Below are 10,968 nucleotides of genomic sequence, written 5' to 3'. Positions count from 1 at the left end.
TTCTCCATAGCCATTTCTTGAAGTGTTCTTCATTCCACATAGTTTAGGATCTTAGTACATTTTTATTCACATTTGCATTCACACTTACACCCACATACTCAAGAGATTCATTTATTGGTGTGTTTGGGAGAGCACACCAAACACACCCCCATCTTAACACACCAACAAGACCTCTCATGGGTGCCTTTGTTGAGCTGTAGAGATGGCTAGAAGGTTGGATTTGTTGGTTGCTTAGGGTTGCAAAACCCAAGCAAGCATTAGTTGATATTTATTCTTTGCATTTTGATGAATGCTTGATGCAATTTGAAGGTTTTAAACTAGTGTTTATTTGTTAACCCATGCTTCTTGTAGGTCACATTTTCTAGCACACAGTATGTTGCCAATATGAGGATGACATTGGCTAGTTATGAACAACTGAATCACTAACTCAATGTGTCATTGTCAAGGATATAAGTCCTATACAATAAACAACATGATCAAGTGCATATACACAATAATACTATAACCAAAGAAATAGTGTGTGAAATAGCATAAATAATCATTTAATTAATTTTATTTAAAATAATCTATTTAAGTCAGTCAATTGCATCAACATAAAAAAATTCTACAAGAATGATATAAATATCCATAGCATAAACACCAACCATAATCCAATAAAGTACATCATAAATCCATTAAATAAGGTTTATATCCTAATACAAAATAACCATATATCATTGTAAGGCAACATGTCACATCACTAGCATCATCATGCAAACACGATCAATCTAAACAATGTAGCATCTAACATCTATCAGCTATGACACTGTCAATCAAAATAATGTCAAAATATTGAAGCATCTCAAAAGAACATCAATGTGAATGTCATAAAGTCTCATCAAACAAAACAAGTCATGGTACATAATGCAAACATAGGAGGCACTACAAGGATGATATGGGTAGTATTCCTTAGAGAAAAGTCTGAAGCACTTGAGAATGAGTCTAGATTGAAGATTAAATATTTAAGATCTAATAGAGTTGGATAATTTACTTCAAATGAGTTTAATACTTTTTGTGAAGTGAATGGTATTAAGACACGTCTATAAACCCTTAAGGCTCCTAAGTAGAATGGTATTATTATATTGCTATCAGGATTTAAAACCACATATTTAAATCTTGATAGTAATATCATAATTTGGGTTGCTATGGAAATTATCTCCTACTTATCAGAATGGTATTGCTGAAAGAAGAAACAAGTTTGTAATGGAAGTAGTAAGAGCTATGATGTTTGAGAATGAATTGAATATATTTTTGAGAGAAGAGGTTAATACAATAGTGTTTATTTTTGGAACTCTTTAGAATAACTGAGGGGGGGGGGGGGGGGGGGGGGGGGGGGGGGTGAATCCATTATCCAAGGTCTAGATGTATAACTAAAACTTTTCACAGCTTAGTGAACCCATAAATTTTTTATAATAATGCATACATCCATAAGATTTATGAAACCACTTAAAAACTTGTAAGTTACTATCAAATCAATTTGTAGAAATGTAAACATGAAACATAACAGATTCAACAACATATTTGACACAATGATTTAAGTGGAAACCCAATTTGGGAAAAACCACTAGTAACATGCTACTATTTTTCACTCTTCTAAAGTGATGCCCTATGAAAGGCCAACCTTATTAAAGGTTACAATACATATTATTAAATGTGACCCTATTAAAGGATTTCAATTGCCCTATTAGGAGTGAGCCTTGTTAGAGGACTTTAGACCATTCACTTGGAATGTCACTCGGTTTAAAGATTTACAAATGACTGTTAGGTCAACTTTAATCCAAAGGATTTACCCTAGAATGATACAATTATCAAAGAGTAAGAGTAAGACTTTGATCTAATAATAACTTACAAATTCATTTGTAGTTTACAAATCTTTGTTTTAGTCCTTCATTCTTCTTGGCATTCAGACATTTTAGCTATGATAGCTTGTTCACTTTTCAAGCATTCATATCTTTAAGCCTTCTTGCTTAATATGCCAATGTAGATTCTTCACTTAGGTCACTTGATGAAGCAATACCCTTGACTCCTTGTCTACCTGAGGTTCTCGCACATGACACCCTTTGCTTCTAACCAATCATCCCTATAAATAGAGAATTAAGATCTTTTTCATTCATTCTCCATCATCCAATTTAGGGTTAGGATAGATTAGGTAGGAATAAATGAATCTACCCCTCATTCCATATCACTTCTAGAAACTTCTCCTTCAATCCTCTTTAAATTTTCCTCAAAATGGTTTACCATGAATTTTGTACCACCATCTCATTAATCTATCTTCCACCTGGTTCACACAATCCAAGAAAACAAACTTGTTAGCTCAAATCCATAAAATTCATGATTTTTTAATAATGCAGCCACTTGACATTAATTTGTTTTTGATGCTTGGCACATATTACATTGCTCGAAATCCACTAAAAAAATCACTCTGCATGGACTAAAGTTTACTAGTGCTCGACTTTAACTAAACTTTACTTGACATCTATTATTTTTCTTGGCATACACTAAAATAAACTCTTACTTGGCTCCAACTAATTTTTTTCTCAGCTTGCACTAACTTTTCTTGACACCTACTATCCATTCGGTCAAGCTTGGTAGACATACTTTATTTAATTTTTTCTTTTGAACTTGATTAGTGTAATCAACCTTTGTAACCTTAAGTGGATTATCAATGCACTATGATATCACTATCTTATTTGATTCTTGTACTCCTTTTTTTATATCATAACTCAACCTTTCCTCTAGGTGCTTTTGTTACATCTTTTTGATCAAATCCTCTTCATCAATCAAACAAGTGATAGTACTTAAATCATATAAGTAGTTGTCTTACCAAAAAAAAGAAGGTTTGACTTTAGTGACAACAATTATTGAAACATATTTATCATACTTGGATCAATCTATTTTTAATAATCTCCCTCTTTGGCATTGACAACAAACCAAGCTGACCAACAAAATACCAAAAAGAATATATTTGCTTGTACTAAAATATCTCCCTCTATTAGAAAATTTCATCTTTTGAATAGGTTACAAAATTTTATTCTATTTCATCTTCATCCTTATGACTCCCTCTGAATTACTTCTTAAATCTCCTTTCTACAATAGCTCCCTCTTACTAGGAAGACATTATCAGTAGATATACTTTCTTTCTCAGTAATCAAAAATAGCTCTTATTCATACTATGTGTTTAGATTCTCCCTCTTAGCTACATATCTCTCTCTTTCTATAATATCTCCCTTTAGGATCAGTTTAACTCTTGTATTTCTCCCTCTTTGACAACAATGACAAAGACTTGTCATCTTAATATGTAGATATGAACTTCTTCAGTTTCTCCTATGTCACCTTCTTATGATTGATTTGAAGTTTTATCTCTTTGATTACTTTAGGAAACTCCTAAAGTAAGATCCATTGCATCAATTGGTAACATGTGGCAATCAACGTGTTTGATGCAAGGCACTCCTTTGGTTACTTACATAGTCTTTGATAGGGGTATCACCCCTATTTTACCTCTTAGATACTCATGACCATCCTTAGGTAATTCTTTTGTGAAGATATCAACAATTCTCTCTTCTGTGTTAACATATTCCATCTTCACTTCTTTATCTTGAACTAATTCTCTCAACTAATGATACTTGATTTCAATGTGCTTAGTCTTTGTGTGCATCATGGTATTCTTCGATATATTTATAGTACTTGTATGATCAAAATAAAGCATCACCGGTTCAATTATCTCTTACTTCATACCTTTGAGTAGTTTTTTAATCCATGCAATATTTGTACAATTTACAGTAGCAGCAACATATTCAGCTTCAATAGTAGATTGTGAAGTATAGTTTTGTTTATTACTAGTCTATGTAACTAGCCTCTTACCCTAAAAAAAATGCTCCTCCATTGATGCTCTTTCTATCATCAATGTTTCTAGCCCAATCAACATCAGCATAGGCTCTTAATTCATATTTCTCATTTTTTTAGTAATATAGACCATATTCTTCTATTTTTTTTAGATATCTCATTATTCTCTTTATAGCCATCAAATGATTCTCCCTAGGATTAGCAGAGAATCTTGCAACTATCCCTATAGATGATGCAATATTAGGTCTGCTACATAGTACATATTATAATTTGTCAATCACGGACCTATATAATGGTTGATTCACCTTAGCTAAATCATCATTCTTTGATAATTTATGGCCTATCACCATAAGTGTACTTATTGATTTGGAATCCTCCAATCCAAAAGTTTTTAGTATCTCCTCAACATAATTTGACTAAGTGATGTATATACCATGTTTCACCTAATGTACTTGCAAACCCACAAAGAACTTGATCTCTCCAAACATAGACATCTCAAATTCTTACTTTAGTTGATTTGCAAAAGCCTTACATAAAGCATATTGACCTCTGAATATGATATCATCAACAAAAATTTCAAATAACAATATACCTTTGCCTTTCTCTTTCTTCATGTATAGATTATTATTATCATTAGTCCTTTCAAATCCAATCTTCATAAGATAATTATGAAGTCTCTCATTCCATGCTCTTGATGCTTGTTTCAAACAATATAGAGCTTTGTATAGCCTACATACCATGTTCTTATTGTTAACATCAAAAAATCCTTCTAGTTGTTCTGTGTAGAATTCTTCTTCTAATATTTCATTCAAAAATAAAAACTTAACATCCATTTGATAAACTTTGAAACCTTTGTATGCAAAATAAGCAAGCAAGGTTCTTACTCCTTCCAATCTAGCTTGAACCAAGATTGTCCAAATATGTCAAGAGACATCATCCTACTACACAAATCATTGGAGATAAAAATGTTAGACCAATGACAAAAAATAAATTAAGAAATGATACATGCTTGCTGAGAATGAAAGAACCTAAAATAGTGAAAGATGATTTAAAAGATGTGGACTAGAGTAAATCCATTGAAGAAGAGATTGAACAAATTGAGAAAAACAAGACATGGACTTTAGTTCCTATACTAGAAGACAAAAATGTGATTGGCACCAAGTGGGTATTCAAAAATAAGCTAAATGAAAATGGTGAAGTCACAAGGAATAAGGCAAGATTAGTTTACAAAGGGTATGCATAAGAAGAAGGAATTGACTATGGAGAAACATTTTCTCCTCTAGTTTCTCCATTTGGTCTATCTACTTTAGAGTCACTATGTACATCTCTATCAGGCATTCTAGCATCTCTCTCATGTACAATAATTTAAGAATCAAAATGTGCCTCAACTTCATTCTGTCACTCAATATCCGAATGTACCTCAGTTCTTGAATGGAACTCAACATTCATATTATGTGACTCAGTAGTCACTGAAACTTGTTGTTCATTTGTGGCTTGACTTGCAATATCTTCTTTAGTATACATACCTTCATAAAAGTATACAAATGATTTGTATTCTTTTGGTTCTTTTATAAGTTTACTCTCATGTACTTTTGTATATTTATCAAAGTTTACATTTGTATTTTCCACAACTTTGTTAGTGTTAGTATTTAAACACTTATAAGTTTTACTTCTTGTGGAATAACCTAGGAATATACCTTCGTCACTTTTTACATTTAGTTTATCATTCCTGAAATTTTTGAGAGTAAAACATTTTCTTCCAAATACCTTAAAGTATTTTACATTAGGTGAGAATCCATACCATAGTTCAAAAGATGTTGAATGAGTACCTTTCTTGGCTTGTACAATGTTCAAGGTATACACAGCTATACTTATAGCTTCTCCCTAGTATTTCAAAGCAATATTTTTCTCTATCATGAGTGTCCTAGCACAATCCATTATAGAGCTATTCCTCCTTTTAGCAATTCCATTTTGTGGAGGGGTTCTAGGAGTGCATGTTTTTCTTTTGATTCCTTTATCATTATAGAACATCTCAAATTCATTTGATGTAAATTATCTTCCTCTATCAGATCTCAAAAATTTCAAACTTTTACCTATTTTCTTCTCAACTCTTGCTAAGTACCATTTAAACATTTGGAAAGCATCATATTTCTATTTCAAAAACATAATTGTCATCATTCTAGAATAATCATCAACAAGCAACATAATGTACTTATCTCCTTTGTAGCTTTGCACTTCAATTGGACTACACAAGTCAATATGAAAAATCTCTAGTATTCTTTTAGAGGTGTGATTTTTACTCTTCAAACTTGACTTTATCATTTTCCTAACTGACATTGTTTTCACATTACATTATCAAGCTTTTTCAACTTAGGAAAACCTCTAACTTTTCTCATGTTACTGATATTGACCAAGTTATCAAAATTAACATGATATAACCTTGTGTCATAGCCACACATCATCAAAATTTACAATTAGACAAGTAGCATCCTCTATATCAAGATAGAATAGATTACTCCTAGTTTGATCACCTTTTCCAATCAGTTTTCCATCAACATCATATATCTTAGCAATCTTATTTTCAAACTCAACCTTACATCCTAAATTATCCAATTGTGACACTCTCAATAGATTATAATTAAGTCCTTCAACATAGTAAGCATTGTCACATAGAATATTTTATGTGAGTTTGATAGAACCTTTTCCTTTTATCAAACATGGTGCATCATTACCAAATCTTACGCTATTTCCATCATAACAATTCAAGGTAATCAACTTACTTTTATCTCTAGTCATATGATGTGAACACCCACTGTCAATGATCCATCTATCATTCTTGTCCACACAAGACACAAGTGTTATTGCCTAATCTTCATCAGATTCATCCTTCATTGCAGCATACACCACTCCATCATCATGTTCATTAGATTCATCTTTTATTTCCTCCTTAGCAATGTAGCAAGACTATTGTCTTCATCTCTTCTACTTTTGTACCTGTCACCACCTCTGTAGTTTTTCTTCTCTAGACATCTAGTAGCAATATGACTAACTTCATTTTAATTAAAACAAATGATAGGTAATTTACTTTTAAACTTGCCTTTACCTCTATGAAATCTCCTTGCCAATAGTGCTTAAAGTTGTTCTATATCTTCCTCAGCTTTGTCACTATCACTGGAAACATACTTTATCTTTTTCTTCTTCTTTTTCTTCTCATTAGGATCCTTCAATGATAGCTTAGCTTTGAAATTAGATTCAATGTTTTCAGGTTTGTAATTGTTAAAGTTAGAGAGTTCAAAAGTAGGGAATCTACCTACCATACCTTTAAGAGAAGGAGCATTCCCTGGTATACATCTTAGTTCTTGTATTATAGAAACTCTAATAGCATATATAGGTATTAGTATTCTTTAAAATTTTCTTTGTACAATTTCATCATTTATTGTACAGTTAGCTCCTCTTATTACATTAACAACATCTTTTATCCTTGTGCAATATCGAGCAATATTTTCACTTTCTTGCATTTTCATATCATCAAACTTACCTTTAAGACTTTCATCTTTGGCTCTTAGAACATTTTTGTCTCCTCCATAGATGGTGGTTAAAGCATCCCACATTATCTTTGCACTATCCAGACCTTTGATATCATCAAATTTAGCATAGCTTAGGGCAGAGGCAATATCCAAAATTGCTTGGTTGTGTTCTTTCTTCTTTTTCATATCCTTGCTAGCTAGATCAACATGATCAGTAGTAATGGTAGATTGTGCATGATCTCTAAGTCCTCCAAGGTGTAGCTTCATCAAAATTTTCTATGCAAAGAAGTTATCTCTATTCATCTTGGGAACATCTCTGTTTAACATCTTGATCTTTGTGCTTCTAGTACCTTCAAACTAGTCCTCTAAAGCATTTGTATATGATACCAATTATTGGAATTCTTTAGAATAACTAAGAGTGGGGGGATGAATCAATTATCCAAGGTCTAGATGTATAACTAAAACTTTTTACAGCTTAGTGAACCCATAAAACATTTATCATAATCCATGCATCCATAAGATTTATGCAATCACTTAAAAACTTGTAGGTTACTATCAAATCAATTTGTAGAAATGTAAACATGAAACATAATAGATTCAACAACACATTTGACACAATGATTTATGTGGAAACCCAATTTGGGAAAAAACATTAGTAATATGCTACTCTTTTACACTCTTCTAAAGTGATGCCTTGTGAAAGGCTAACCTTGTTAAAGGTTACAATACACACTGTTAAATGTAACCATGTTAAAGGATTTCAATCACCCTGTTAGGAGTGAGCCTTGTTAGAGGATTTTAAACCATTCACTTGGCATGTCACCCAGTTAAAGGATTTACAAATTTGACTGTTAGGTAAACCTTAATCCAGAGGATTTTCCCTAAACTGATACAATTATTAGAGAGTAATAATAAGCCTTTGATCTGATAATAACTTACAACTCCATTTTCAAATTATAGATCTTTGTTTTAGTGCTCCATTTTGCTTGGATTTCACACATTTCAGCTTTGATAGCTTGTTCATCCTTCAATTATTCATATCCTTAAGCCTTCTTTCTTAGCATGCTAATGTAGATTCTTCACTTAAGTCACTTGATGAAGCAATACCCTTGAATCCTTGTCTTCCTTGGGTTCTCACACATGAAAAACCTTTCTTCTAACCAGCCATCCTTATAAATAGAGAATTAAGATCTTTTTCATTCATTCTCCATCATCCAATTTAGGATTAGGAAAAATTAGGTAGGATTTAATGAATCTACCCCTCATTCCATATCACCTCTATAGATTTCTCCTTCAATCCTCTTTGAATTCACCTCAAAATGGTTTACCACAAATTTTGTGCCTCCAACTCATCAATCTTATCTTCTACCTAGTTCACACAATCCAAGAAAACAAACTTGTTGTCTTAGATTTATCAAATTAATGATCTTTCTTATAATGTAGCCACTTGACATTAATTTTTTTTTGATGCTCAACACATACTACATTGCTCAACATCCACTAAAAAAATCACTTGGCATGATCTAAAGTTTACCACTCAGCATTAACTAAACTTTACCCTGCATCTACTATTTCACTCAACATACACTAAAATGAACTTTTACTCAGCTCCAACTAATTTTTTTCTTGGCTTGCACTAACGTTTCTTAGCACCTACTATCCATTTGGTCAAGCTTGGCAGACAAACTTTCTTTAATTTGTTCTTCTGAACTTGCTTAGTGTAACTAGCCTTTGTAACCTTAAGTGGATTATCATTTTAATACAATATCACTATCTTAGTTGATTCTTATACTCCTCTTTTTATATCATAACTCAACCTTTCCTCGAGGTGCTTTTGTTACATCTTTTTGATCAAATTCTCCTCATCAATCAAACAAGTGATAGTACTTAAATCATATAAGCAATTGTCTTACCAGCAAAAAGTAGGTTTGACTTGAATGACAAAACAATGATTGAAACATATTTATCATACTTGTATCAATCTATTTTCAACATTTGTAATGAACAAACTGCACACTAGAAAAGGTACAAACAAGATACCTTATGAATTATGGTTTGGACATGCACCATCTGTTAGTTTGTGGTGACTGATCAAAGGAGTATTGTACATACTTCATAAATTCTTTGGGGTTCAAGGAATTGGCCCTAAAACATAATTGGTTTCTATTCACCAATTGGCTATTATTCACCAATTTGCTATTATTTATTCACCAATTTATGGCTGACATATTGTAACTAATTTCAACCCTAAAGTGGAAAAAATACTTGTATAAAAGGGCTTACGATTAGCGATTGTTTAATAAGGTGTGATGTGAAATTGCTTCTTGCAATGATATTGAGTTGTGAGGACTATGGATTATAATTAGGTTTTAATCATTGGGTCATAATAATGTTGGACTTGTTGTTTGGTGGATGTAGCCTAGAGTTTGGGTGAACCACCTTAAATCTTGGTGTCTTGTGTCCTCTTTTGTGCGATCTATTATTTTATTTTATTAGTTATATTTTTATGTAATTTCTATTTCTATTTGTGGTTAAATCCTAACAAGTGGTATCATAGCGAGGTTTTTTTTTCAATTATCCTCTACAAGGAAGTCTCACAGTTGAGTGGGAGTGATGGAAGATGAGGGTAAGTTGAGGGTTGACAAGTTTAATGGGTAGAACTTTTAGTTATGGAAGATGCAAATGGAGGAATATCTTTATTAGAAGGATTTATGGAAGCCATTGGAAGGAAAAACTAAGAACTAGAGAACTATGAAAAATGAGGACTAGGAGATTTTAGACAAAAAGGCAATTGGAAGCATTCAATTATTCTTGGCACCATCAGTGACTTTTAACATTACAAAAGTGAAGATGATGAAAGAGTTGATGGAAATGTTGGAAGATTGGGGAGATTATTAGAAGATTTGTTGCAAGCACGAATGTTGATGATATTCTTATGGAAAATTATTATAGATATGCTACTATGATGATATGTTACATTCATGACTAAGTTTTTCATTAATGTTAACATAGCAATTTTCTATAGTATCTGACAGAAGAATAGCAGAAAGATCAAATTGGTATAGATGGCTAGCTGAGTATTATAATCACCCAAGGCTATGGGAGATACTTCTAAGTATCTTTTATATATAGTTAACATAATAAGAAGAAAGAATAAGTCAAGAAGAAGTTATGTAAGCTTTGGTGATGTTTATTATGAGATAGAGTTTACAGAGGCATATTCTAATAAATTTTTTATATCTCTTAGCATAGTTGTTATTCTGAGAATTAAGGTTGAGAAAATGAAGAAGACATGTTGGTGATGATGTGGATAAGCTCTCTCATCATACTATTGCATGTAAGCAAAGTTATTCAAGTTACAAGATGGAAGATTAATGTTATTGCTAAGTGTAATGTGTTCTTAATTGTTGGCATTCTAGTCATGTTTGTTATTAGAGACATACACTTATTTAGATTATGAGTTCATAAAAGCTTATTGTATAGTTAGCAGTGTTAACCAAGTATTTTAGTTGCTACCGATTCCTTTGGACAAGTTCCAGTGTATGCCAAGTAGATGCAA

Source organism: Cupressus sempervirens, chromosome 1 (genome assembly GCF_028749045.1).
Source record: "Cupressus sempervirens isolate cs-2001-9-10 chromosome 1, ASM2874904v1, whole genome shotgun sequence".
In the NCBI taxonomy this organism is placed as follows: domain Eukaryota; kingdom Viridiplantae; phylum Streptophyta; class Pinopsida; order Cupressales; family Cupressaceae; genus Cupressus; species Cupressus sempervirens.
Note: the sequence above shows the minus strand (reverse complement) of the source record.